Source organism: Dipodomys ordii, unplaced genomic scaffold (genome assembly GCF_000151885.1).
Source record: "Dipodomys ordii isolate 6190 unplaced genomic scaffold, Dord_2.0 Scaffold180, whole genome shotgun sequence".
In the NCBI taxonomy this organism is placed as follows: Eukaryota; Metazoa; Chordata; class Mammalia; order Rodentia; family Heteromyidae; genus Dipodomys; species Dipodomys ordii.
The window spans coordinates 960,597-968,032 of NW_012267396.1; positions in this window are offsets into that span (position 1 = coordinate 960,597).

Below are 7,436 nucleotides of genomic sequence, written 5' to 3' on the forward strand. Positions count from 1 at the left end.
CCACTTCCGGTGTTCTGGTGGTTTATTGGAGATAAGAGTCTCACGGTCTCTCCTGCCCGGGCTGGCTTTGAACCACGATCCTCAGATCTCAGCCTCCTGAGTAGCTAGGATTACAGGCATGAGCCACCAGCGCCCGGCTTCCCTGAGCTGTTTTTGTTCAAGGCTAGCACTCTACCACTTGAACCACTGCCCAGGCTGGCTTTGAACCACCATCCTCAGATCTCACCCTCCTGAGTAGCTAGGATGACAGGTGTGAGCCACTGGTGTGTAGCTTGGAATAACTTGGAATCCATGTGTCCTGCAGTCTCTCTAAATTGGGCCCAGCTCCTGCCAAGCACAGAGTTTTGAGCCCTTCCCATCCTTCCTCCTCAGCTTCCCCCACCTCCAGACCCTGTGCCCTGCAGTGTGACAGTGCAAGCATTCTGGAACTGTAACTGCTTTTTGCCAGTCAGGGGATCTGCCCCGAGCTGCATGTGTGTACATATAACTATGTTTCAATGTAGTGTCACTAGGTATTTTCAATGTAGTGTTACTAGGTTTGCTGCAGAGTGCTAGGTTAATAACAGGGGCCTGCAGAGAATAAGGTGTCACCTTCCTAAAATGCTAGGCATGTGCAACTTTGTTACAGCCTGTTTCTGGGTCCCTAGAAAGTCTGTGCTTCAACACTGGTTGGTGGGATGCCTGACAGGCCTGGGCCTCTCTGCACAGGGCGGGAAGGCCTGACAGGAATGCACGGATGGCTCGAGTGCCAGAGCTTTGCCCGTGCTTGGATTGAGCAGGTAGGGGAGTCTCAGGAAACCTCTCTCCTCTCCATGGTTGGGGGGAGGGGGTTCCTTTTTGGGGGAGCCTGCTGCGCACCTAGGTTTTGCTGGACAACTGGAGGAGGGGTGGGCAGCCTTGCCACTGGCTCGGGGCCCCGAGGGGAGACGGTTGGGCTGTTTCAGGTGCAGAGTCGAGGCCAGCGCAGAGTGAGGGTCTCAGTCTGCGCTGTGGATGGTCCCGGTGCCCCTTAAGTTTATATTTTATTATTTTGTCTTAATTACTTAATCTTTTTTTTTTTTTTTCCTTGGTTGGTCATGGGGCTTGAACTCTGGGCCTGGGCGCTGTCCCTGAGCTCTTCAGCTCAAGGCAAACACTCTACCACTTGAACTGCAGCGCCACTTCTGGTTTTCTGGTGGTTCATTGGAGATAAGAGTCTCGTGGACTTTCCTTCCCCGGCTGGCTTTGAACTGTGATGATCAGATCCCAGCCTCCTGGTGAGGCACCAGTACCTGGCTTAATTTTTGTGCTGTCCTTGGGCTTGAACTCAGGGCCTGGGTTCTGTCCCTGAGCCTTTCTTTGTTCATGGCTAATGCTCTATCATTTGAGCCATAGCTCTACTGCCAGCTCCTTTTGGTGGTTCACTAGAGATAAGAGTCTCACAGAGCTTCCTTTCCTGGGCTGGCTTCTATCTGGAATCATTTAGATCTCAGCTTCCTGAGTAGCTAGGATGACTGGCATGGGCCACTGGCACCTGGCCTATATTTTGCATTTTTGGTCGGTTGTAGCGTTTGAACTTAGTGTCTAGGTGCTGTCCTGAGCCTCTTTGTGTTGAAGGCCAGCGCTCTACCACTTGAGCCACAGCACCACTTCTGGTTTTCTTGTGGTGCTTTGGAGATGAGAGTCTCTTGGGAACTTTTCTGCCCAGGTTGGCTTTGAACTGCCCTCCCAAGATCTTAGCCTCCTGAGTAGCTAGGATAACAGGCGTGAGCCTCTGACACCCGTCTGTTTTACTTTTTATTTACTTTTTTTTTTTTGGTCAATCATGGGGCTTGAACTCTGAGCCTGGGCGCTGTCCCTGAGCTCTTCGGCTCAAGGTGAGCACTCTACCACTTGAGCCACAGCCCCACTTCCAGTTTTCTGGTGGTTCATTGGAGGTAAGAATCTCGTGGACTTTCCTCCAGGGCTGTCTTTGAACTGTGATCCTCAGATCTCAGCCTCCTGAGTAGCTGGGCTGACAGGCGGGAGCTGGTGCGAGCGCTGCTCTTTGCCTCTGGGTCAGTGGCTGTGATCTTGGCAGCCTCTGAGCTTCCCTTTGCCTCCCGTACAATTTAAGGGATTGAGAGCAGCTATAGCGACAAGAGACTTTAAGGTGCTTCACCCCATCTCTGAGGGACCCGTGCCCTGGGAGTGAGTGAATTGGAGGGGCCATCCCTGGAGAAGAGTGAGGAGGAGATGGGGAGAAGCTTACCTAGCCCCCCCCCCCATACTGGGGTTTGAACTCAGCCCTCTAGCCTTTGATTCACCCACACAGCCCTTTCTATTGTTTTCTAGTAGGACTTTAGGCTTTTGCCTGAGGCCAGCCGTGGGGCCTTGACTCTCCTATCTCTATCTCCCAAGTAATTGGGATGACAGGCTGGCACCTCCACTCCCAGCTTCTTTGTTGATATGGGGTCTTGCTTTTGTACCCACCCACACTGGCCTTGAAAGTAATAGCTGGGATTATAAGCTTTGAGGGGGGGGAAGGGGGGATGGAGAGTCAGGGGCTGCCTGGCCTGGCCAGGCCACAGGTGGGTGGGGCCATGTCAGCCTCCCGACCGGTCACCTACCTTTCATTTCTGCTGTGGGAAGTAGGGGCTGCCCCTGGGTTTGGACTCACTTGGGGCTCTGGCTTCCCGTGAGCCACTCCTGGGGTGTGGCCACCCAGCCCCGGGGACACGGTGCCTCGCTGCCGAGTCAGTGCTCACTTAGTGAGGAGCGCCTCCGATTGGCTCCAGGGCGCCAGGGAAAAGGGCTCAGCAGAGCGGGAAGGCCCAGGGGAGCCCAAGACTTGCAGGCCTGGGCTAGCCGCCAGCTTCAGCGTCTCTTCCTCCGTGACTCAGTTTCCTCCCCGCACACTGGGAATGTGGACAGCTTACCTTGGAGGGCGGTGGCGGGTGGCAGGCTGACAGCACTCAGGTGTTGTAAATGGTGCCCTGGCACACGTGCTGCCCGGCAGGCAGGAGACCTGCCAGGGGCAGCGGAACTCGCCCTGGGGTGGGCGGGGCACATGTGTGGCCCCGCCCCCGCCGCCAACCTCCACCCATCCTCCTCCAATCCCAGCTTCCTTGTAGCCATGAGGATTCAGTGGTCCTGCTGTTGGCTCCAGGTCCCTGGGACTGCAGCCAGGGCCCCTGCCCGCTGCCCGCTGCCGGGCTTGCCAGCCTCTCTGGGCCAGGGCTGCAGGAGGGTTGAGGAGCACGGACTGTGTGCAACCTTTGACCTGGTGCCCTTGGCCCAGTGACCTTTCTCTTGAGCCTCTCCCTTCAACCTCCGAGGCGTTGAGGGCAGTGGGGGAAATGGTAGAGGGGTGTCGGGCTGGCACCAGTGCCTGGCACCGCTGTTCACCAATCTTAAAGCCCGCACACCGGGGGGACTTCGCCCCCACCTGGCAGGGTTAGGCCTGGAAGATCCCCTGCACCCCCATTTCCAAGCCCCCGAGGCTTTGGGGGCTTGTTTGGTGTGTTGGGCAGTTAGTTGTGTGACCCCAAACCAAACCTGGTTGGCCATCGGCTGGTGGTGGTAGTTGTTCAGTCGGGGGGGGGGGACCCCTCCTCCTGCTCCCCTTGCTGCCTGCCGCATGGAGCCGCAGAGCTCCCTTTCTATCCCATCTTTTTGTCTCTCTCTAAAGCAAGGCGCTCGGCCCGAGCCGTCTGGCTGTGACGTCATCTGTAGGGCTTTGTGCTCCCCTCAATGAGGTGGGGTTCACTCTGGCTGTGTGTTCCACTGCCACGTGTGAAACCTGCCTGACCACATGGTGCCCCCTGTCCCCCCTCCCCCGCCCCCTCCCCCCCTGCTCTGGTGTTCCTCATGAGAAGAGCAGGCCACGCACGCACGCGTACGCAGAGCCAGGCCCGGGCCTCCTGCGGGCCCCAGAGAGTACGCAGAGCCAGGCCTGGGCCTCCTGCAGGCCCCAGAGAGGCATTCCAGAGATTTCCTCACATTCTTGCGGCCGTGGCTGGGAACCAGACTGAAGCATCCAGTCTGTGTCCTCAGGCTTGGCGGCCCCCATGGGGAAACTGAGGCACCAAACCAGCAGCCAAGGTTTGGCTCAACCACCAGCACATGCATCCACCTTCCTAGCAAGCTCCCTGCAGCCCCCTCTGCCCCCCCCCAGGCTGGACACAGGCGGAAGTCCGGGGTCGTGTGTCCCCTGGCCCATGTCATTGTGTGGGTCACAGCAGCCTGGGAGAAACTCCCAGCCAGGTTCCTGGCTCCTGTGTCATAGCAACCCCCCCCCACATCTGGAGTCACATCTGGAGAGGCAGCCTGGGGCGCCCTTCTAACTCAGACATCCTGTTGTCCAGGCCAGGTGCCGAGGGGCGGGGCCTGGACACGGCTCTTCTGGCGCCAGCCCTGCTCCGTGTTTCCAAAGCCAAAACCTTTCTTGGGTTCCAGCAGCTTCTCCCCTCCCCCTCCCCCCCCCGGGCTGTCCCCTGCCTCCCCAGGGAGCCGCTGCTCCAGGCTGAAGTCCTTTGGCTGCTTGCTCGCACACCTCAGCCCCCTCCCCCAGGCCTTAGGGAGATGGGGGGCTCCTGCCTGCCCAGCCCCCCCATGCCCCAGCTCTCAGGAGCTGCCTGGGACGGCCTCCCTCTGGTGCCGTGTCCCCAGCAGGAATAACGCCCACCGAGGCAGAGCTCCGCAGACGAGCGCCCTGAAAACGGGGCCTGGCTGCCATGAGAAAGCCCAGATGTAGCGGGCCGCTTCTTCCCTGAGAAGAAAGGCAGGCGGCCTCCCCCCCCCCCAATTACCCACTAAGCTCTCAGCGCCCGCCGAGCCCTGGGCACATCTGCTGTCCCTTTTGTAGCCCACAAAGCCGGGGCTGACAGCAGCTGATTAGCATAGCCCGGCAGACATTTGCATGTAATTGCCCCCAGCCTTCCTTGCAGAAAAGCCAGGCTCTGGCTTTTGTCTTGTCCTTCTGTTCTTGGGGTTGCCCTTCTGTGCACCCCACAGCTCCCAACCCCAGCCCAGCCCCTGAGGGCCTCTGAGCTACTTGTCTGATTTGGGAGCTTCTCCAACCTGGGTCACCCCAGCACCGGGGTTTTCCTGCAGCTGGTCAGAGATTCTGCAGTAGCCTGGGCCTGGCCCGAGACAATGTTAGCAACATGTTAACCCCTGTGGTGCCCACCCATTTTAAGAAATAAAATGTGGTAGGCACTGAAGGGCTCTTGCCTGGAATCCTGGTTGCCTAGGAGGCACAGATTGGGAGGATTGGGTTTTGAGGTCGTTGTGGAGGCTCATTTCAGCCAATACCTAGATCTGTCGGTTTGTGTCTGTCCTTGGAGCTACAGCAGAATCGTAAAAAAGAAAGTGCTGTCCACCCGGCCTGTGCATACATGCAGACCTTATCCCACAAAGAATTACAGCGAAAGGGCGGGAGCGTGGTTCAAGTAGTAGAGCACCTGCCTCAGTAAACACAAGTCCCTAAATACCACCAAAACAACAACCCTTGGCAGGGCGGGGGTGGGGGTAGGGGGGTGGCCCTTGATATCAGACTTCCCTGCCAGGGTAACCTTATCCTGGGGTAACTCTACACGCACACTGGGGTCACCCTGAAAGCCTAAGCTGTTATCTGTGCAACTTCAAATGAAGAGCAAGTGGGTAGGGAATGGATCTCGGTGCTGGACTGTTTTCCTAGCAGGGTTGCATGTATGTGTGTGTGCACACATAATGCACACACACACATACGCATGCGCAAAGATGCCAACACGTGTGAGAGACATGGCATTGTCAGCCACGTGGCTTCGTGGTCGCTCTCCAGCTGGGAAGCCAGACCCTTGCGGGGCTTCTGTCAGGCTCGGTCTGGGAGTGGTCTCGGGGCGGGGGGTATGGGGGGGGGACAGGGCACCTGGGGACTGGAGCCACCCTGGCCTCGCGTCCACCATTCTTTCTGAAGCTCAATCTTGGGTTTTGGGTTATTTGGCTTTTGGTTTTTGGGGTTTTTTTTGCCATGACATCGCCCTGCCACAGGCGAAGCAATGGCTCGTGTTGCTGTTCTAAACTGCGTGCCAAAAGAGTATTCAAGCCGAGCTGATCCGATCCGCGCGGGCGGACTGACCCCAGTGCCAGACCTGGTCGGGCACCTGGCCTTTGGCCTCGCAGGCCGAGGAGGCCGAGGAGAAGCTCGGCTGCTGACAGCATGCAGCCTGGAATGCGGACGAAGCCCCCCCCATATCACACCTCCGGGGAGGGGGACAACAGCTCTGCTTACTTCCAGAGGGGCCCCCTGTGCACCCCTGGGACCTTCCCCTAGGGCTGCGGGGCCCCTCCCCTCCATCTCCCCTCCATCTCCCCTTTGCTCTTTCTTTTGTTTCCTTTTTGTCAGTCGTGGGGCCTGAACTCTGGGCCTGGGCGCTGTCCCTCAGCTCTACAGCTCAAGGTTATTGCGCTACCACTTGAGCCACAGCGCCACTTCCGGCTTTTTCTCTTATGTGGCGCTGAGGAATCGAACCCAGGGCCTCAGGCATGCAAGGCAAGCGCTCTACCACTGAGCCACCTTCCCAGCCCCACTCTGTTCGTCCTGGGGCTGCCTTGGGATGTGAGGTGTTAGGGTCACGTCACACAGGCACGAGCCATCCACACCATTGGGCTAGCCCTGTCAGGGGACCTGGGGTTGCTGGCCCCGGAGAGCAGCGCCCACCTTTGATGTGCCTGTGGGGAGAGGCGTGGGGCTCGCCCTCCATGGGCCTGGCAAGCCTTGGGCTGCAGCGCGTGGTGGAGGCCGGGCTTCCGGGGTGGACTTGTCTTCCAACACACTTCCTGCCAGCGTGGAATTCTCTTTGTGTGTCCTTCATAGCTGGGGCTCCTGAGGTGTGTGTGGGGGGTGGGGGGACACTGCTGCTGGTGGAGACCTGAACCCATGGGTGGCTCTTGACTTAACCAAGTTCCAGGATGCTGGGGCATGGGGGGATTGCTGCTGGACAATTGGGGACACCGGAGGCCCAACCTCTTCACCCACGGGCCTGTCTTGGGTACCCCAAGGGGAAGCTGGGCCCATTGGGCTGCAGCGGTGGCTTTGGGAGCACACCCTGGATTTCCCAAGCCTGCAGCGGTAGGGTGGGGGCACCCGCTCCCCCCCCTTTTCACCTTGCTCTCGTCTGATCATGGAGAAGGGGAGCCGGTGACTTAATACAAGATGTGATATTTGGGGTCAGGGTTCTCCATTCCCCACTGTCTCTGCCTCCCCCCCCCCCGGCTGGGGAGATGACCATTATTAATTATTCCTCCATTTGGTAGCAGGGAGAGTGGGGTTCAGTTCTGTCCAGCCCCCAGTTCTTCCAATCCTGCTCAAGGATGGAAAGTTCTAGGGAGTGTGTGTGTGTGTGGTGTGTGGTGTGTGTGTGTGTGTGTGTGTGGTGTGTATGTGTACATGAGAGTGTGTGTGTGAGCGTGTGTGAGTGTGTGTGGTGTGTGTG